The 22,986-nt window shown below is 35.1% G+C and overlaps 1 protein-coding gene and 1 long non-coding RNA gene across 2 annotated transcripts in view; both read right to left on the bottom strand.

The window, feature by feature from the left end:
* Positions 1-22,986, bottom strand: part of LOC123880809 (cerebellar degeneration-related protein 2-like) — a 99,568-nt gene that overhangs the window by 44,898 nt on the left and 31,684 nt on the right. The gene's annotated exons all lie outside the window — the stretch shown is intronic.
* On the bottom strand, positions 1,746-21,682 carry LOC123880822. The gene is made up of 3 exons (XR_006799356.1): positions 21,672-21,682; positions 9,686-9,694; positions 1,746-2,021 (listed from the first exon to the last, which is right to left on the bottom strand). It is a non-coding gene; the product is annotated as an uncharacterized LOC123880822 (long non-coding RNA).

Raw genomic sequence — 22,986 nt, 5'->3', positions numbered from 1 at the left:
TATAAAACGATTAAGAATAATATTTTAAAAAGGTAAAAGATGTAGGTAAGGGGTAATATCCGGAATAATCAGGTTCAAAAAACCCTTCACTGATATACGAGTACCTATACCTAGCTCCATTACTTCCGAGTGCTATAAGCTACAGGCTAAATAAAATTATATATATAGTATTTTTATATATATAATATTATATATAGTATATACTATGTACTATCGTGGATGAAGTCGCGAGCAAAAGTTAGTCTCATAAAAAGTGCCATATCCCTTCCGAACATCAAATAAAATCTATAAATAAGTAGGTAGGCTTACAGGAAATGTCTTAGTAAATAAATTAATTACCTATAAATAAATACGCAGCTACTTATGTTCTTAATCGTTTTATGTACTAGTTAGTTGGGTATGTTATTCAAAGTTACTTACAAAGTAGCGAATTCGCCGGAAAAGGGCTCTAAACTAAATATTGAGTGTTACGAAATTGTAATTGTAGGATTTATTGATGTAATTTTGGTCTTAACTGAGATAATGCCATTAGATAAGCGTTCATTCCTACTTAATGCATATTCGCCAAACTATACGTGGGAAACTTTCTTATTCAGGCCCGTATACTGTAGGGTTGTGCCACGGGCTTGGAGTAGCTAGATACTGCAAGCCATTGTAGCAGCATGCTTAGCATACTAATTCGCTAACTCCGTGTTCAACGATGAACGACAGCTCCTTTGACATTGGTTGGTTCTACATTGCTGTTTCCTTGAGTGATATCAAAATGATTTTTCGTAGAAAACCTTCAATAGATTAAAAATAAATGTCAAATACGAACACTGAGTTAACGAATCACCCAGCACTTATTTATCTCTCCTCTTTCCAAATAGGTACATACTTAGAATCTATCCTCTCTCTTGTCGAAGTCTTGACTCTCTGACGAGTGGCGTTTCAAACTTGTGATGGAGCATTGTGATCATCATAAAATGACTCTTGTTACGTCATCATAGGTTGTAAAAAAAATAAGGTTGTTTTTCAGTTTATTTCTTATTCTGATACAAGTTAGACCTTGATTACCATCTCATCTGGTGGTAAGTGAAACTGCAGTTTAAGATGGAAGCGGGCTAACTTTTAAGGGGTATGGCAATTTCATTGAACCCACGATATCGCTGATCAGTTCTTACGTGGCATCGTACCGTAACGCTAAACCCCTTGGCGCTACGGATAAGCCGGTAGGGTGAAACTAGCCATGACCAAAATCTCCTACCAGACCAGAAATTTCTCCTACCGGGAATCAAACTCTGGACCTCCCACATAAGACCACACGTTCACTACTGCGGCATTTAGCTATTATAAGTTTGTGGGTTGTATCTATTTTGAGTATTCACTACACTGTACCAACCACCGTAAGCAGTAGGTACTTACTGTTGCAAATGATCAGATAAGGAAAGTGGAAAAGTTAGAGATATGAAAGTCATTTTGTAAAATGCAAATAATGCAATGCTAATCTAAATAAGTAGGTACCTACTTACCTACACACACAACACTAGTAACAAGGTAATTTCATGGTGATGGTAAGTACTTGTGCGAATAGATACCTGTGGAATAAAATACAAGTAACTAGGTACCTATCCCTGTAACTTATTACTTATTAGTTGCTGATAATGCTCGCCACTTCATCCACGTAAATTTAAGTTTTTAAAATTTTGTGGTACTTAACTATGAGTTTTTCGGGATGAAAAGTACCTACCTCGTGTGAGCTCTTTCAAGAAGCTGGTCATAGATTCTCTTAAAAATAATAATACTATATTAAGCTAAGGCTGTAGGGTAATTAGAATATAGACGATAACTTAACTAATATATTACAACACTAATATTAATTTATAGATGTAACTATGTAGTAAAGCATAATTAATAATATGTGGTTGACGTAGTGGGTAGCACGTATAGTATTACTGTATTTATATCATTACTGTTTTTTTCCAAGCACTGCGTGCTACCGTTTGTTGATCCGAAAATAAAAATAAAATAAAATAAAATACCTTATTTCATGCAAACCTATCTACGAGTATGTAAAAGTAGCGGATGCGAGCTCTCTGTACGAATTTAGTCAAAGTTGGTAAAACTGATGGGCTGTGAAAACACAAACACAGACAGGCACTAGAACAAAATATAAAGGACCTTTTCAGAACAACAACAAAATATCGAAGACTATACAAGAGACGAAAAATGTTTTCAAGAGCAGTAAAAAAAGATTTGTTCTTGATGTCTTTAGGAAATATACGCAAAGTCGACTTGACTCAACTTTTTGCGCAAATTTCTTTCATTTTAGGTAGGTATATTTTGTTTAAGGTGCAACAACCCTAGTTTACGCTAAATGTTCTGATAACAAACTGTGTTAGATGAATTGCAAACGTGATAGGTCCGCCTTATCGGAGTGAACGTAAATCCGTATTATCATAACCTCGGGAAACGGTTATACGATTTTATTGTAATTAATAACTCCGATTGGTATCTAGTTACGACAAAACTTCAAAATAATGTTTCCTAAATAAATTATACCTACACTTATACTTAACTTAATTATTTTAATTAAAATATTACAACTAAATTATACTTAAACTAGATCTTTCGCGTTAAAGATCAAAAATAAGTATTATGTAAGGTATTCATTAAATAGTACCTTTAAAAAGCCTATTTCAGTAAAGGTTTTCTAATTCTGGCTTTAAGTTCATTTTAATTTATAGTAATTAAATTATTTATATTTCTGGCTCCAAATTCATGGGTAGTCGCGGTAGATGGTTCGAAGAGTTAGTTGTATCTGACAATATGACAGAGCAGAGATCTGCAAAACCGTTTGATCGCGATAGATATGACCCGTGATGACCCCAATTATATACCCATAGGTAGCTAAAATTATTGTAGCAGATAGTTAATATGAATACTGGAATACTTATGCAAAAATCTTATCTGATATTATAAATGCTAAAGTGTGACTTTCTGTCTGTCTGCTAGTTTATCTTACCTGTTTAACGATTTTTGATAAAATTTGGTATATATATATATTATATTACATAGATTTCAGCTTTATAGTCTACTTTCAGATTAAGTACTGTATCGAAAATTTAAAAAGTTCCCACAGGATTCAAAAATCTAAATCCATGTGGACGAAGTCGCAACCGTCATCTATTTGGAACAGAGATAACTTGCACCCCGAAGACGGATATAGGTAACTTTTTATCCTGAAAAATCAGAATTTCTACGGACTTTTTGACAAAACTAAATCCAGGCGGACAATGTTAGGGCATCATCCAGTTTATTGTAAATGGTATCTATCTACCTAAAAGTGGGAATTGGGAAATATGCACTTACAGGGAATGTATATAGAAACAGTAAGTATAGGATATGCTCATTAGCTATGTATTGAGGTGTAATGAAAATAACCGAGGTTCAAACGAGCTTTCCCCGACGAATCTCACCGACATACAGCCGACTCCGTGAGGCCAAGAATTTAGAACTCTATACTTATAAGGAATATTAAGATGTTGTCAGCGACTTTGCTAGCCGGTATCCTACTTTGGGAATCGATAAACGTGACTACGCATTTTATTGTGAAAACAAATAAGTAGTTATTTCCTGCTACATTATTTTATTAAATTACGTCCTGTTCTATTAACATTCCTCAATCGAGCAAGGTTAGAGAGCCCAACCAGTATTTTTTTTCTGGTACGTTGCTGCTTTGACGAAAAATCCATCTAAAGTTGTATATAATTTCCCATCTTTGTGTTACTTACCTACTGTTAAGTTGTTTGAAATTATTTATTACTAGCTGATGCCCGCAGCTTCGCCCGCGTGGATTGGTCAGATCCCCTGCAGCATCAGGATTGAGGAGTTGGACTCCAAATTTTTTAGGAAACAATGTCGCAAAGTTCCTCTATCGATTAAAAAAGAAATGACGCAAATCGGTTCAGAAATCTCGGAGATTTCGGTGTACAAAGGTAGAAAAACACAACTCCCTTTTAGAAAGTCGGTTAAAAAAGTAGCCTATGTTACACCCTGGTCAATTCTCTACTTGTCAGTGAAAATCCCGTCAAAATCGGTTCAGCCGTTCCAAAGATTAGCCTTTTCAAACAGACAGACAGACAGACAGACAAAAATTTTAAAAACGTGTGATTCAGTTATAGTATCGTTCAAATAACCATATGACCTTAATATGCGGTAGTTATTTCGAAATTACAGACAGACACTCCAATTTTATTTATTAGTATAGATTTTATCTTAATTTCACCTTATACTGCATACCTACCATGATCAACCCATCGCCAGCTCAATACTGAGCACTGGTCTACTCTCAGAATGGATTTGGTCATAGTCTGCCACGCTGACCAAGTGCGAATTGGCATACTTCACACACCTTTGAGGACATTGTGGAGAACTCTCAGGCACGCAGGTTTCCTTACGATGTTTTCCTTCACCGTTACACCGAGTATGATTCCGAAAAATGAGAGAATCGAACACCAGACCCCTTGAATAGGAGGCGGACGTTTTAACTAAGTACTACAAAAAATACTCTTCGCAGTCTAAAGTAATTAATAGGTAGGTACTTACAGGTACATAATAATTTGGCTAAGCTCTATCCACATGGGAACTGGAGGAGGCCTTTGCCAGAAAGGAAAAAACAAAACTTTAAAAAAATAAGGCTTAATTTCTTTTATCATATTAAGGTCTATCTTCTAGATATAAATCATTATCTTATCGTCGGGCTGCAAATTTTTGCACACGATTCGCCATCTGACCCTCGTAAACTTTTAATTAGGGTTAAAGATTATTATTTATGAACATCAGATAATAGATATACATAAGTGATAATAACTAAGAGAAAGTATATGGCTATGTTTAGTAAATACAGTCGGTATAAAATCTACGCGCAGTTAGGCAGCATCTTCATTAATGTTGCAAGAATGGCTTATGAACTTTGAAAAACACTATATTTTGCTTGTAACTGTTAAACATGCATCGGGTATAGGTGGTATATGGGTTTATTGCATTGCGATGCGGAAAAATATGAAGTTATGTGCGAAATCTTATCAGCCGATTAATAAATTAGGTTCATATTTTTATTGGGATGCAAAACAAGACATAAATTACAAAACACATACTTAGTATTATTGTTAAGGTGCATACATTGTGTAATCATTAAACACTTCATTGCTTTGGAATGTAAGATTAAATAAGATGGTTCGTTATGAAAGCCTTTTTTCTATCTTGTACATTACTTGACACATGCAATTAATGAAGCGACCGCATTTCCCCATTTTTTTACTTTAAAAAATGTTGCATAAGTCTCTGAGTAACTTCAGAGTTCAGTTTTTAAGAGCACATTTTCCAATTTACCAATTTTAAGTCAGTGACATACGTAGACAATCCCTTGTACTAGCCACTGTCTCACGCCAAGGTCTCACGCTGTCTAAATTTAGTCTAAATCTATCTAAATCTCCCTGTGACTCGTTTGATGTCAAACCCAAAATTACGAATAAATCCCGTCTAACCTTAGTCTTAGAAACATCGGTAACTAAGTAATCTTTTGAAAACTACGCCTAACCTTCTATATGCTGCTTGCTAAATACAAAATGCAATAGAAAACCGGATAAAAATCAATCCAAGCGACGACGCGACGTTTACAACATCCCTTACGGATAAAAAATAGCCTCTAATACAAATGGAGAGTCTGATTACCCACAGACAAAACATACCGGTTACCATTATGCAACGACAAAACGCTTCGATTTAGTCATGTCGAGATTAATTCTTAAATAAATGTAGTACACAATTGCAATCTTCTCGTACAAATGAAAGATCGAAGGCAAACCTGTCACGAATTGGATCATAATAACCGAATCTAAAGCGTTTAAACGTTCGCTAAACATCAAAGTCGATCGATGTTTCGTTATAGAATTGATTTTCTTCGGCATTGATCTGTCAATGGGTACAGCCGAATCATTTATTACAACTTCTGCGTGTGAACTGTGAAATATAGATTAAGATTGTGTACCTGGAATGAGAGTACTTAGATTAATGACTTAACTTCAGATTTAATTAATGTAACAATATCTTTGCATTCGTCTCGGCAAATGCTTGTAGGTGTGTAGAAGTTACAATATGATAAAGACTAGAACCAGATGATGCCTGCAACTTCACGGTGTGGATTTAGGTTTCTTAAAATCCCATGGGAACTTTTAGAATTTTCTGGAATAAAAACTAGATGCATGCTATCCTAGTACCGAATTTTGTCAAAATCGGTTAAACAGATAGACCGTGAAAAGGCAGACAGCTGATATTCGCATTTGTAATAAGTATGGATATATCTAATGCAGAACACACACCTAAACGTAGACATTTAACATAATATATGAGACAATATTCAGAAGCTTTGTTTATTATATGTTGTTTATTGACATAATAACTGCTTCTGGTCACAAGTGTAAATAAAAAAATTATAACACCCCCAATAAGTGAAGGTTACAGTAACTAGAAAAGAGCTGATAACTTTCAAACGGCTGAACCGATTTTCTTGGATTATAGCTGAGAACACTCTCGATCAAGCCACCTTTCAAACAAAAAAATAAATAAATTAAAATCGGTTTATTAGTTTAGGAGCTACGATGCCACAGACAGATACACAAATACACACGTCAAATTTATAACACCCCTCTTTTTGGGTCGGGGCTTAAAAGTACTTATTTTTTATTTATTTAATTCAAACCTTTTTAGCCCACTGGCACTGTTTGCAAATTTGAGCTCAAATCCAAGCAAAATAGCAAAAATCTCAAACACTGTACTAAACTTGAGTCGTAAGTTTGTGATTTCGATCAAAACGGTACAACTACAGTGAAGTTTCAAAAGCTTTCATTCAGTTTTTTGCTCCTCTTGTAAAAAATATTTTGTGCACGCCGTTTTGTTTGCCAGCTTCTCAATTGTTTTAATATAATGAAGCTAAAGATGTTATATTTATTACGTCTATTACCTGTAGAGACGTGCCTAACGTAACGCATCATAAGACTTAACAACTGATGATGATATAGAGCGAGGTGAAAGTGTTGTTTCCAATAACTAGCTATAGTAATTTAAATACTCTGTCAAAATGTATTTATTCATTGCTGTATTTATTCTTATGATTTGCGATGACAGCTGCCTGAAGATATAAATGGTTCTACTTTGCTTATATCAATAGAGACGAATAACGTTGAACAAACAAAAGATAAAGTGTTACGAATAATATTCATTGTTTCATTTAAATAAAAAGTTGCTTCATAAATCTTGATCCAATAATTATAACTATTTTGTTAGATAATATCAAACAAACAACACAACACTTACAAAATTGCTTGTGAGCCCTCAATAACATTGCTAGATCATTCATTTTGTGATTATTATACCTTAATAGTAATAGATAGGTACATACTGATACTTACACGTATAGTGAAATGTAATTTCTTTAACGACTTTATGATGATTATTATCGATTCCACATAATATTTAATACGCATTAATTATAAACTCATAGAATGCTTATACGTAAACGGTTTATAGTTCATACAAATAAATTACTTACCACGGACTTAATTCATCTTTAGTTACATAAGTTGTAGGTAAGATTCAGTGCATGACAGGCGATTAAAAGTAAGGTAAGGTTACCGTTAAACTTTGACCACCTATAAAAAGCAAAGTGGGTGACATAAGTTTGTTTTAAAGGTTAAATTGACCAAAATTAACAAACCCTGGCTTGTGCGACCCATTTTTCTTTCACCATTATCATCATTATCATCACAATCACTGGCCCACTACTGATAACCGGTCTTAGAATGCTAAGGCCAAATGCGGTTAGCAAACTACACTTGACATTATTGAGAACTCTCAGGCATGCGGGGCTCCTCACGATGTTTTCGTTTACTGTAAAGCAAGTGATTAAAAGTTAGAGGTGCTTGGTCGGAATCGGACCCTGAGCCCCGGAATAGGAACTCTAAATCAGTAGGCTATCGCCATTTTTATTTCTGTCTCTTTTCTTTTCTATCTACGGTCGAAGTTTAACGGTAACAGTAACGTAACTTTAACCGCCTGTCATGCAACTGGAACTAAGTAAGCATTAAGCTCCTACGCTGGTAGTCATGTTTCGGTGTTACGTGATGTCAATCCCCGTGGGAGGTAAACCGTTTGCCACATTTCAAATGCTGTCCCAGGTTTCCGCATACTAAATAATTAGCTATTTATTGCTAGCAATGGTTTAGCTTGAAGTTTTAAAGCTCAAGTTATCTGATGAAGGCTAATTAAAACGACTATTATCTTAATAAGCACTATATTATATAGTTGTTACTGAGTACTATATTAGGGGTAGGTAGGTGGTATGGTATATTGCCGTGATAGCTTAGTGGTTAAGACGTCCGCCTCCTCTTGAGAAGGTCGGGGTTCGATCCCAGGTACGCACCTCTACCTTTTTGGTGAGTTCTCCATAATTTCTCAAAGATGTGTGGCTGAGACCATTGTCATTCCGAGAGGAGCCTCGTTCTCAGTAGTGGGCTGGCGATGGATTAAGATAATAATGATGATTAATATTGTACTTAAAAATTGGTTAGTATAAAAAATATAGATACCTAACTACTATTTATATCTCTCTCTTATTAAATAGGTAATCTCAGCTAGCAAAAGTACCTAGGGACTTTGTCTGTGGTGGCGTTTGCTGGCGCGCGTGTTGTGCCTTTTTGGAGTGTTTTTTTGTTAGAAGTGGCCGGTTTTTGTGTTCTGTTGGTGTTTATTGGTGGTGGAACTGACTGGGAAGCGCTCTAAAGGGGCACCGTGTGTATGTCGTCTACTTTGACATTGGCTAATCAGAGTAAAGCCAGACGAGAGAAAAAAAAAAGTACCTAGTAGGTAACGATTACTGTTAAAGTAGGTATAATTTTCAATATTTTCAACAACAATATTATAATAGAAATATTATCATTTAAGAGTAAGTAATATTACTTATTAAAAAAGTTACCGACATGTCAATTTACACATTAATTATGCAGTTACGTTGATAATATACAACCTCTCTCAATATAACAGTAAGTAGGTATTACGTTAAAGTCAAACAAGTGACCTACTGAGTTAAAGTTAAAAATATGTATCATATTATAAGCGACATTGGTAATCTTTAAGAGGCGTCTCTCCGTCACTCGCTCCATACAAACGTAGTTCGTCTCTCATTGGAATACTAACCAATCAAATACTCAATGGAATTTTGTAGAAACGTTCCGGGAACTAATATCTATATGCCTGTGGTTTTCCAGATTTCCGTTAAAGTATTCGGTTTCAAAGTTACACAGTCTTAAAAATTCACATAAAATCATTGAGCCCTTGTAATTTTAAAATTCATATTTTTAGAAAAATCTAAAACACCACAGGCACAGGTATAAGTTTCTAGAATATGTCTGCAAAATTTCATGGACTTTGGTTGCTTAATATTCAAATGAAATTGGGACTACGATTGTATGGAGTAAGTGACGGAGCGAGCCCTGTTGATGTGATCGGACTCCACTTCATGTTGGGTCATTGACGGACAAGTGTTGACATCAATAAAAATACTGTATACTGGTTATAAGAGTTACAAGATTGCATTTTGATGGTTTTGAAATGTATCTGTTTTAAACATTATCATTTTACTGACGACAAAATTATACTAGGTAATATTAATATAATATGAAATCATTTTAAATAAAAAAGAAAAATGATAACCTAAAAAAAAGCTTTTTGGAGTTAGGTAGGTATGTGTGCCTTAAGCAATTTAATATTTTGAAGAAACCTTGAGCCTAAGAGTTCTCCACAATGGTCTCAAAGGTCTGCGAAGTTTACCTCCGAACTTGGTCAGCATGGTGGACTATGGCTAGACCTTTCTCGTTTTACTAGTGCTCTGTAATGAGCTGGCGATGGATTGATGATGAAGACTAAAAATTATGCACCTTCAATGGTTGGTGGCGGACTAAAATTCGAAATAATTTTATAATTTCTAGTCTGGTCTGGTCTGGTGGGAGGTTTCGGCTTTCGGTGGGTTTAACGAAAAGTGCCATACCCCTTCCAAGTTAGCCCGCTTTCATCTTGGACTGCATCATCAGTTACCACCAGGTGAGACTGCAGTCAAGGGCTAACTTGTATCTGAATTAAAAAAAAGAGTACCTACTACGTTGGACTGTTGTAGGTACTTAGGTACCTATTCATTGCACAAGCTGTGTTCATCGTTGGAGAGGACATGATAGAGAAACATTGGTCATGGGATCGTACTAAATTCGTAAACCAAGTTTACTGTCGTTGAGTCATAGAAAAGTAAAAAAAAATTAACTAGATACCTACTTTTTCTTCACAATGTCCACTTTCTTCGCCATACCTACACGATACTTTAGACATAACGAGTAAATACACTTACCTGTTTAGAAGCCCAGATTTTAAAGTGAGATAAAATTAAGTACTATGACAACAAACAGCAACTGTTCAGTTCAATGTACCTGAAACAAACAACGAAAGCTCATAAGTAATGCGTTATACGTACTTGTTAAAGGAAAGTGTAGGTTTGCTCGTTCGTTAACTGTAACATTAAATAACTTTTCCCAATAACTTTGCGGGACGCGTTGTAAAATCCCCATCGTGTCACTGTCGATTCAAGATCTACTTGAGTTATGATTCTGTCCTTCATAGGGCTGCCAACTGCCGTATATTCCAATGAGAATAAATTATTATTATTGGTGTTTGGTGTCACAGCCTGGAGTCATTTCCGTAACCTAATCAAGTAAAACATTCAAAAAAGTATTCTTTGTTCCGTTTTTAGGCAGTCAGTTGTAAAGAATATTATGATTCTACTAGCTGTGCCCGCGACTTCGTTCGCGTGGAATAGTGACTTTTCGGGCAGCATATACTCTGTACGTTAAAAATGTTCGCCGTGATTCTTTAAATTGACATAACTTTTTTATTTATGAACCGATTGACATGAAATAAACATTAAGAGGATCATTGTCAACGATCCCCCGTCGATTTCCTACGTATGATATTATTGTTCTCATCTCTATCTGCCCTGGTTCGTGTATTCTCGGTTCCTAGATCGGTGCATTTGTGATAACCAATTCTAATTGCTGTGATTGGCTGAATTTACCATGTTCTTGCTGCGACAGTGAGTTTGAGCCACTAGCGGAACAATGTTAGCCGGTCAGAAATGATTGCAATTAGTCAACCTGTATGACGTCCGTGTTCTGTTTTTGATTACAAAAAAGAAAAAATTGTTGTTGCAATCATCAATTTTAGCAAATAGTGAAAGAGAGTCGGCCAATCAGAGGTCACAACTACCGTCACACTTTCTGTCAAACTATGGCAGTAGGCTTACCGAGTAATGAAAACAATTTTTCATTCTGTAATGTCATGTGGCAAGTAGGGTTGCCACCTGCCTCTTTTTGATTTACAGGCTACCACCATCAAAAATACGGGGTTTAGATTTGAAGAAATTTAAAAATTTGAAGTATTTGAAGAAATAGGCGGTGGTTCTCTCTGAAATGCATGGAAAGCCTATTTAGATATTTCAGTTTATTTGTAAGTTTTGTATTTTTTCTCTGTATGTTGCCGTGTCTTGATTGGTGAACTGTGTTTGCAATGTGATTTTAAATAAAAGATTTATTTATTTAAATAGCTTTTAAAAACTCTAGTTTTGTAAAGCAAAATGTTATACATTTCATGCATACAATCTTTGCATTTTAACTTAAATTTACATTTAACTTGTAATTCCACCTTCACAGTATCAATACTATGGCCGTAGCCAGGAATCGATTTCGGGAGAGGTTTTATCAGGGCCGGAACTGAATCCTGTCATGAGGAAAATAACATTCGCTCAACTTTATGGGCTAATTACCTGGTTAGTGGAATTTCGCCTTTCAATTTGACAGTGAGATAAAATACAACAATAAAAAAGCGCGAGCGCAGTGAGCGTAAGTGTTTTTGGTTCAATTACAGAAAGAATTAAAGTGAAAGGGAAACGAGTTTAGCCATAGCAAGATTTTATTTTTAAAGCTCCCTATCCATACTAATATTACAAATACGACAGTATATCTATTTGCCTATCTATTTGTTACCCTTTCACGGCCCATCTTCTTTACCAAAATTTTGGTACTTACTATTCAGAGGTAACTTGCATCCCAGACATAAACTTTTTAGCCCGGAAAATCCCCCACGGAATTTTTAAAACTCTAAATTCATGCAAACGAAATTGCGGGGCTTACACCAAGTAATACAAATTTAAAGCGCGAGTGAAGTGAGCGCGAAATGTTTGATATATTTCCAAAAAAAAATTGGTAAGCAAATGCAAGAAATAGTGTAAGTATTATTTTAGGCTTAGGTTTTTGACGGCTTCCCAGGCGCAGTCGCCATTTCTAAATTTCTGGTCTGGTGGGAGGCTTCGGTCATGGCTAGTTATATGGTTAGTATGGCCCTAACGGCCAAGAAATTAGACTGCATCATCACTTACCACTAGAAAAGATTAAAGTCACGGGCTAACTTGTATAAAAAAAGGCTAACATTCTCAAACCAAGCCCCGCCGCCTTGGCTACGACCATGATCAATATCGAGTGGGTTTCGGCTACGCATTGCCGCAAAAGGAAAATATTCTTTCTACTGGATATAACGTCAGTGTTCGGTTTCGCCAGCCAAGTGCGAGTCAGACTCACGCACCGAGGGTTCCGATTCGGGTATTTTTTCGACATTTTACACGAGAAATCAAAAACTGTTATGCATTAAAAAAAATATGCATAAAAATAAATAAAAATCTGTTTTAGAATGAACAGGTAAAGCCCTTTCATATGATAACCCACTTGATATATGTAGTTATCTTACTTTGAAAATTGAAAATACTAATATTTGTTCATGAACACATGACAGACGGATAGAAGGACAGATGGACAGACGGACAGACGGAAAGACAGACAGACTGATAGACAACGAAGTGATCCTATAAGAGTTCTTTTTGCTTTTGAGTTACGGAACCCTAAAAATATTTAGTTTTATTTGCCCCGTATTTTATTTTCATAATTACCGGTTTCTCTATCCTGACATACGGGGTAACCAGTAAAATACGGGGCCTCTGGCAACCCTATTCGGAAAACACTGTCACATTCAAGTTAATGTCAAATATTTTGTTTTCAATTACAGAAAGCTGCATCAATCATTATTACAATATTTTCTTTGTTGTGATTGGCTGAATTTTTGAGTTTCAGCCAATAAACAGACTGTTTGCCAATTAAACGTCATAACAATATAAATGCCAGAAAGTTTAACCAAATAAAACAAACTTAATGAGAACCTAGTGAGAATGCAAACGGCACACAATTTATAATACATATTATGTTAGTCGTATATAATAGATATTATAGTAGTCGTTCACTTTGGTAATAGTCAGATTGTCATCAGTAAAATTGATATTGGTCGATGTATCGTAAATTATTGTTTCGGTGACAAATATTTTTATTATCAGGGGGCACGGCAGTGCCCCCGCCAAGACGAGCCAAACGGCGGCCGGGGCGCTACGTACCTTTTTCTCGAAGTGTTTCGCCGTATTTTCGACCCGTCATAACTTCGGTCTGGATGACGCTAGAAAGCTGAAATTTTCAGTATAAGGTGTCCTCAGCAAATTTACCAAATATACCAAGTATCAAATATCTAGCTTTTATGGTTACAGATTTATTGATACCTAAAATAAGCCGATTTCGTCCCTCACTGATGATCATCAAAACCTCTACTCAAAACCTCTAAGGTACTTCCCGAAGTCCTAGAAGACTGAAATTTGGTATGTAGACTAGAAATTGACTACAAACTACAGGAAAATTAAGAAATTGGAAATGCCCCCCCTCTACGCCTCTTATGGGTGAAGCAAATCTGCAAATTCTGTCGCTAGAATGCTGATATTTTCAGGATAAGATGTCCTTGGCAGATTTATTAAACGCATTGAGTATCAATTGTCTAGCTTTTATAGTTTCAGATTTATTGACAGTCAAAACTTCTAGTCTGTAATTCTAGGGTACTTCCCGAAGTCCTAGGAGACTGAAATTTGGTATGTACACTAGAAATTGCATACAAACTACAGGAAAATTAAGAAATTCAAAATTTTCCCCCTCCACTCCCACGTAGGGGGGAAGCAAATTATTTGTAAAGTCTATCGCTAGAATGCTGATATTTTCAGGATAATATATCCTTGACAGACTTATCAAACGTACCAAGTATCAATTGTCTACCTGTTATGGTTTCAGATTTATTGCCATTCAAAACCCCTCTAGTCAAAAGTTCTAAAGTACTTCCCTAAGTCCTAGAAGACTCAAATTTGGTATGTAGGCTAGGGATTTCATTCAAACAACAGGAAAATAAACTTTTCCCAGTCTGTACATTTAAAAAATGTGTTTCCTGAAGTCCTAAAAGACTGAAATTTGATATATCTGCTTTAAAATTGAGTTGCAAGATTCCACCCAAACCAACATAGTTACATACATTGCAAGTGGAATAAAAGCTTTTAAAAAAAGAGGTAACGATAGAGACCGGGCCATGAAAATGATGTAGGTACCTACAAAAAATAGATCCAAAAAAAAAAAATCTAGGGCACCTGCCAAAAAGAAATGAAATCCCACCAAAAACATTTCATGTAAAATGTTGCCAAGACTCACAAGTTCATAATGCTTTCACTGTTAAAAAGTTATGAGATCTCTAGTAGAGCCAAGCCCCTAGCTGAGCTTAGAATTGCGCTGCCCATGGGACCTATCCCAAGTCCAAAGTATATAGCTCTTAAATGCTCTTGAGTATATCACATTTATAACAATAAAGAACAAATAACTCTACTTACAAGCTCTGATTTTACAAACCCAAAATCTTGGTTAAAAAAGTACGGCTTGGCCGTTTAATGTTCGTAAAACTATTACATGACATAACATATTATATTAAGGTCATAAGGAATAGTTTGTTCGACAATTACTAATTTGTATTATACTTCATGATTGTCGCACAAGCTATTCCGGGCTTAAATGTCATATCAGATAAAAGTACCACGAACATTAAACGGCCAAGCCGTCCTTTTTTAACCAAGATTTAGGGTTTGTAAAATCAGAGCTTTTAAGTAGAGTTATTTGTTCTTTATTGTTATAAATGTGATATAGTCAAGAGCATTTAAGAGCTATATACTTTGGACTTGGGATAGGTCCCATGGGCAGCGCAATTCTAAGCTCAGCTAGGGGCTTGGCTCTACTAGAGATCTCATAACTTTTTAACAGTGAAAGCATTATGAACTTGTGAGTCTTGGCAACATTTTACATGAATCTATTTATCTTTGAACAGAATGGAATAGAATGAAATGGAATGGAATACAATGATAAATTTTTATTCCTGTAAACTTTTAGGTAAACTTCAAAGTGTTTTTGGATGGTCAGAAAAATTTACCACTGGTTCGGAATGCCGTTCCTACGTTTTCTAGGGTTTCGTACCTCAAAATGAAAAACGGAACTCTTATAGGATCACTTTGTTGTCTATCTCTCTGTCTGTCGTGTGTGTCAAGAAAACCTCTAGGGTACTTCCCGTTGACTCAAAACCATGAAATTTGGCAGGTAACCTAACTGCGTAATTTTGGGTAGTTTTTTTAATCGATAAAGAAAGTTTGCGACATTGTTCAATAAAAAATTTGGATTCCAACTCCTCAATCCTGATGTTGCAGGGGACCTGACTACTAAAGCTAATGGGATTTAAAAAGTGTCGATTATTAATTGATATTGAAGGTATCTATACCAAGTAAACACTTTGTCGTTGACCTCAACCCTGATGCTGTAAGAAATTGCATTCCTAAATCCTGGTGATCCCTCGGGATTTGAAAAGGATAATCCGTTTAAATATTCTTACGTGATACAGAAACAAGTTGCATCCCGGGGACGGGCTATTACGGAGAGGCAACTTTTGTTCTGGGAAATGAAAGGATCGGGATTTTTAAAAACCTAAATCCACGCGAGCGAAGCTGCGGGCATTAGCTAGTTGTAAATATATTTAGAAGCTACTATAAGATAATAGATAAGGTACTTATTTCCTTATATTTTTATTGTATGGCAGCGCGCGGTTTTAAATTATAAATTGCACGTCCTGTCCTTTTCTGTAATACATTTTTTTCTCAATATCTACCGCTTTATCTCATAGCAAGAGTCCGTAAGACATAATACAGTGAAAATAGGCAAAATATACAATTTTTGCAGTTTCCACGTCAGTACCTGTCGAATTTTTCTAACAGTGTAAGCAGCAGAGCTGAGTTTACCATCAAGTGTTGATATGTGGGTGTTCCATAGAAGCTTTGCATCTAACATTATACCGAGAAACACGGGGTTCTCCTTTATTTTCAACATATGATTATTTATCAATGAATTTATGTCATTTAAGGTCCTGGTATTGGGCAGTGTGAATTCAACACACTTAGATTTCTTTGCATTTGGAAGTAAATTGTTAGCAATAAATCAGAGAGTGACCTGTGATATGGCATTACATATAGTATACATTGTCAAAAATTATAATATTAAAGCTGTGCGTATTGCGTGAGGAATAGGTTGCAAGAGAGTTGCAACTTGCAGGGTTTGATGCATACGCTATTGCCAGCAAACATGAGACATATTTTTATCTACAGGCAACGTCTGAGTAGGTAACGCATACGTCTAACGCAAGTTGAAATGTATTTAGTTAGACCTATCGACAAGTTTGGAGTCGGGTGCAGTCTAAATGTGGCCCGTGTGTTTAGACTGTCCGTTTCTGTCAGTTTCACGTGTCGTCCCCCGCACTTCACCACCCCGCTTGCACAAATCGAGACAGCACGAAATTTTCAAGATTTCTGGGTGTAATTTCTGGTTTTCGTAGTTCCCACATAATTATAACAATATAAAATATATAACGATAATTTTTTTACTACATAATATTCATTAAATTTTCTAGGTCTGTGGTTTTTCCAAATTTCATTAAATTGCTTCGTTGTCTAGAAAAACGAGCACAAAGTTGGGCCTTTTTTTAAAGAAAAATACAAATCTTTGAGCCCCTGTAATTTTAAAACTACATATTTTTAGAAAAATCTAAAACACCACAGACACAGATATTAGTTTCTAGACTATGTCTGCAAAATTTCATGGACTTTGGTTGCTTAATATTCAAATGAAATGGGAACTACGATTGTATGGAGTAAGTGACGGAGAGAGCTCTGTTAAATGTTAAGTGAAGCTTACTACAATATATTAGTGAAAACCGTATCTAAATCGAATAAGCCGTTTCTGATATTAGCGTGCACAAACACACAGACAAACAGACAAAAAAAAATTAATTACAATTTCGGGTTCGGCATCGATATAATAACAACCCCTGCTACTTTTTTTTATATATTTCCATTGTACAGACACCACTTTTCTACAATTTTATTATATGTATAGATAAAATGTGGTGTAAGTACCTACTTAGTATAACAATCATACATTAAGTATATTTTTCTCGAAGCCTGAGCTTGAGCTTTCACTTTAACATAACTTTTGGCCAGCACGGCGATTTAAATATCAAAAGAAATGGCAATTTGTGTTTTGGGTTAAACCAATAAAAACGTATCATATCAAAGGTCAGGTTATTAAGTTAAGTGTAAATTTTAAACTGAAGTCTTTATGCTAAACCATCTTACTTACATTTTAAAATAATATTTTAAAGACAATTTTATAACTCGTTTTTTGGATTTTGTTGAAAATTTTATGTAAGTACCGATAACCCACAGGTCTTACTTGGATCTCTTGAAAATGAAAAACAAATACGTTCAATTGCGTTCAATTGCTTCTACATAATATAATTTTAAGAGTAAAATCACTGAAAAGATTTGCCACGGGCAGTCGGGAAGTCTTAACTAAATAAGCCAAGAAAATAATAACTTGATTCTACAATGGAATATAATGTAATATTACAAGTAGGTATGTATACCTTATAATTGTCGTAAACCCTGATTAGGGCGTAGTCCATGGCATGTTTTTGCACAACTTTCATTGCCGCTTTAGGAATTGGTCAAAGACCTATCCTAACCGCAATAATATTACTTAACTGTAGGTATAATAAATCTACTCGTATGTGTGAGTTTGGTCTATAGCTACAGGCGAAAGGGATTCAACACCGTACGCCAGTACTTGAACTTATCAAAGAAAAGGAAAGTTCTCGTTCCCAAGTGCTATTTCACAAATCAGTGTTAATTTTCGATTGTACTATAATGTCTAGTACTGAAGCCCTTTCGCCCTTCAGATGTTCGTTAATATAACAAAGCGAAGCCAATAAAAGAGAAAGGAAGATAAAATATATTATAGTTACGTCTATCCTCTTTTCTCTGTCAATTGCCTGTGTTATAAATAGAAAAATTATATTTAAGTACATATTTAGAAGACAGAGTTCATTTTACATACATTCATAGTAGGTAGGTACCTACTATATCCCAGATTCTTATCTGAATTAGTAGCACTTAGTAGTACAGTCATTTGATGCTCAAAAAGGGGCTACCCGGAAAGTTTTCCGGGAGTTTTGATAATAATAATTGGTGATTTTATAGATTTCGACGTGCTCTTTCCGAATTTTCATTTTGCTAAGTCATACCTTAGCCACTCGTGCCGCCATTTTAGAAAATGACACCCAAACAGTTTTAACAAGATTTTTCATTATTAATGACATATTTTAGTGAAGTTTTTCAAATCGTTTCGGGTAATCTTTCTTTAGAACTATTACACAAATGCAAATAACTGGATATGTTTAGGAAACATAATATGATATTTTCAATAACCGTGCTAAGATTAACACTCGGCACAGATTAATTACAACTGTGTTTTTTGCTGCGTTGCAACGTCAGATTTATTATTAAATATTTGATTTCTTGAAGTAGTTTCTGGCTAACTCTAACTAATGAGCTTATAGTATAAGGCACTTAAGTACTTTTAAATTACAGAAACATTAATTTTATTTATACTTTGAGCATCGCAAAATGGATTCCTAGTTAAGATGTCTGGTAAGAGGTACTAAACTGGTGCTAACTTTTTAATCCAATGGCGCTAAAAACTTAAATGTTAGAATCATTCAGGTGAAGACGAGGTCAAGCACCAACCTGTCAAGTGTCAATCATACTTCATACTAATATTATAAAGGCGAAAGTTTGTATGTGTGTGTGTGTGTGTGTGTGTGTATGTTTGTTACTCCTTCACGCAAAAACTACTGGACGAATTTCGCTGAAATTTGAAATGGAGTTAGATAATATCCTGGATTAGCACATAGGCTACTTTTTATCCTGGAAAATCAAAGAGTTCCCACGGGATTTCGAAAAACCTAAATCCACGCGGGCGAAGTCGCGGGCATCGTCTAGTTAATAATAATTATGTAAGTAATTCAGTGCCGGTCATATTATACCTGTCAAAATAATTGAAAGCATAATCTCACGTCCTACTAGAACTAGCAGCAAGTACCTAAGGATCAAGTCGATGACCTTTGAAAAATCGTGATTAAAAATCCGATTACCTAAGCTAAGCTTTATTATCATTGAAACATTACATGTTGCATTCAATCACCAGAACACATAATACATTTTTTATTTGTATGTCTTTATTCAAAGCTCTGATAATAAACACCAGTTTCTATTAAGAAATCTATCTATTGCTTGCGGCTATTAATTAAGTAGGTAGGTACCTACTATTATTTTGCTCGCTTTGGCTATAATATGATGTATTAATAATTACCAAGCTCTGACAACGGGGCTGCCCTCATTCGTTTCTCGCAAGATTATTATAATATTATTTTCATTGAGTCCCTAAAGTACAAAAGACATCAAAATTGCGTCCAAACAAATTAGACGAAGATGTACTCGTAATGGAAATAATAACTAATTTAAGAAATAGAAATAGAAAGTTTCTTTTACCCAAATAGACTTTACAAGAACTTTTGAATCGTCAAATGAATCTAGTACTGCTTCGGAATGCTCTTCCTACCGAAAAGAATCAGCTAGAAGCTTGGCACTTGAAACTGCACTATGATATTGATTTCAAAGAACACATAAATTTTGATTAACTTAACAAAAATAAGGCAAGTAGCTGATACTTATTCTTATTTTATAATTAACTTTTTAATTCAAAAACAATAGTAACTTTATTAGGTATTCTTATCGGGTGTTTCGTTAGTTCTTAAAAAGCTTAAGCGGAAATAAATACATTAGTAAAGCGTGATTGATTGAGATCTTTTACACCCACATATCGAACGCCCCCAGTTTCTCAGATAGATCGTAGAAAACACATCGATCATTTTAAATAAGAAACTACGAGCACGGATACACTTGTTACCATTTGTTTACTTTTTATGATTGATTTACTACCACTTTACTAAGGGAAAGTAGTGATTTAGAACAGGTCAAACTTATCCACACTGATACGTATTAGAATTATAGACGATCATTGTGTTTCAATTACGTTTATCAAAAACATATCAAAAAAGTATAAACATTCAACCATTTTTGGTGTCTTAACTCTACATTCTAATAACATTTTACTGCAAAACTTTAAGGCTCTTTTGCAATATTTATATTCCACGTCTTCACATAAAACTGTCATGGCTGTTACCCATTTGTTCGATAGTTATTCGTGATTAGATGCACATACAAAACCGGTTATACATACCTTCATAAGATTTATTGCACTTCTGGAAACGCATCAAAGCTGCCGGTTCATTATTCAATATATGAATTTACAGTTAGATTGATTTTATGATGCGTCCTCATGCAGATCCATGTTCGATGAGCAAGCTATCTTGTCTTATACAGCTTAGCTTAGCAAAATTTGATGCTGCATCCACATGTTCAAAATTGAAACTAAACTGAACTGTAAGTACTTCTAGAGTGGAAACAGTCAATGGGTAAAGTGAAATTTACATTACGAAATTAGTGGCACGAAATTAGTTTCACGACATTAATTTCACTGTTGATTGCACGTGTAAACGTCTAATTTCGTAATGCATGAATTACGAAATTAATGCATGCATTACAAAATTAGGCGTTTACACGTGCAATTTATGTAAATGTAATGTAAATTCCGATTAAGCATATTGTAGGATGACCTCCAGCCTGCTAGATCAAAGACGGAAAGTGTGGTGGCGCGTTCCGCGAAAGGCCTAAGTCCAGCTTTGGACGCAAACAGGAGCAAAACATCGACCATTCGTACGCACTTAAAGATTTAGTATTACCTACTACTATTATTTAGTACTAGCTGTGCCCGCGACTTCGTTCGCGTGGAATAGTGACTTTTCGCGCTTTATATAGCCACGGACGCTCAGGCGCGAGGCGCCGTGATTCTTTAAATTGACATAACTTTTTTATTTATGAACCGATTGACATGAAATAAACACTAAATCCTAAGTGAAGCTTACTACAATATATTAGTGAAAACCGTATCTAAATCGAATAAGCCGTTTCTGAGATTAGCGTGCACAAACACACAGACAAACAGACAAACAGACAAACAGACAAACAGACAAACAGACAAACAGACAAAAAAAAATTAATTACAATTTCGGGTTCGGCATCGATATAATAACAACCCCTGCTACTTTCTTTTTATATATTTCCATTGTACAGACACCACATTTCTACAATTTTATTATATGTATAGATTACGACACTAGCCAATAGTCATATTAGTGACTAGACAATTTATATCCTACGTATGCGGCGTATCTAGTATCATATGTACTTTATTCGGCAAGCATACATATTTCATTTCGGCAAGCACCGGTTTTATTTCATTTACAAAGTAGTATTTAGATTATGTATTTATAACATTGTAATTTATTTCTTGTTAGGTGTGACTTTTAGAAATGTTCGCACATTACTAAATTTTAAGATAAAATACCTGTTGACTGTTGTTTATGCACAATATTCAACAACCCGATTTACGAAGTGAGAATTATATTATAAGGCTTGCAACAGACATAAGTTTCATCTGAGCATTAATTATGCTGTCAAGAAATTTCACATACATGTACAAGTTTTGTAATACAATTTATTAGTGTTCATAATATTTAGATATTGAGTGAAGCACGTCTTATCCTGAATTCATTTCCTAAACTCAACAGCTGAATCTGCGCATCAATTTTCATTTCCTTGACAGCGGGTGTTGCGTCAGCCTTTTCAATGTAGAGATGTGTCTACGGTTTCCTTGAATTATTTATTGGTTCATTATTATGTCTTAGAATTTTGCTGTTTCCGACCAATTTACTCAAGTTGTAACTGTATTTATTAATTAGCACAGAAATGCAGCATAGCAGTATTGATACCGTACTACGCGGACATGATTTTGCTTCTAAGTAATTAAGTTGGATACATGTCTTTTTGTTAAATATAATTAAGTTTGATCGTTGTATTTTCTAACAAAACTTTAATTATGAAGAAATTACCTAGACTTTTTAATGCATCTACATAGTATTTATCAGATTATTTTTATTGTTTTATTAACCTTAATTTGTTTAGTTAGTTTAACTATCAAAAGCTGGGGCCTTTTAGAACTACCCAAAAAAAAAAACTTTATGATTGATGTTATAGTGAAACAGTTTACGAGTCTTTATGGGACGACAGGTGATGTGGGTAGGCACCTAAAAAGGCATTTTTAACGGGTTGCATAACAGAGCTCAATTGGTGGGTGGGTATCGGATTACGCAGGCACCTTATAGCACCTGTTCCTCGAACAATGGTAGGTATTTACTATTTGTTCACTTTCGCGCCCGCCTTGTTAACATTTTCGAATATCGAGTGGAGTCGTGACCGCGCCTGACGCCTCGCGGAGTTCCCTCTCGAACGTCACGAGCCGAAGACGTTGATAAGCTGCTCAGCATCTGAACGCACGTAATTGCGTTCATGAAATGTGAATTAAGATACGATACAGATACTACGATTATGTAAAT

The sequence above is a fragment of the Maniola jurtina genome, chromosome 3, assembly GCF_905333055.1.
Source record: "Maniola jurtina chromosome 3, ilManJurt1.1, whole genome shotgun sequence".
Classification (NCBI taxonomy): domain Eukaryota; kingdom Metazoa; phylum Arthropoda; class Insecta; order Lepidoptera; family Nymphalidae; genus Maniola; species Maniola jurtina.
The sequence above is the reverse complement of the archived record's forward strand: the minus strand, read 5'-3'. Positions and strand labels throughout refer to the sequence as shown.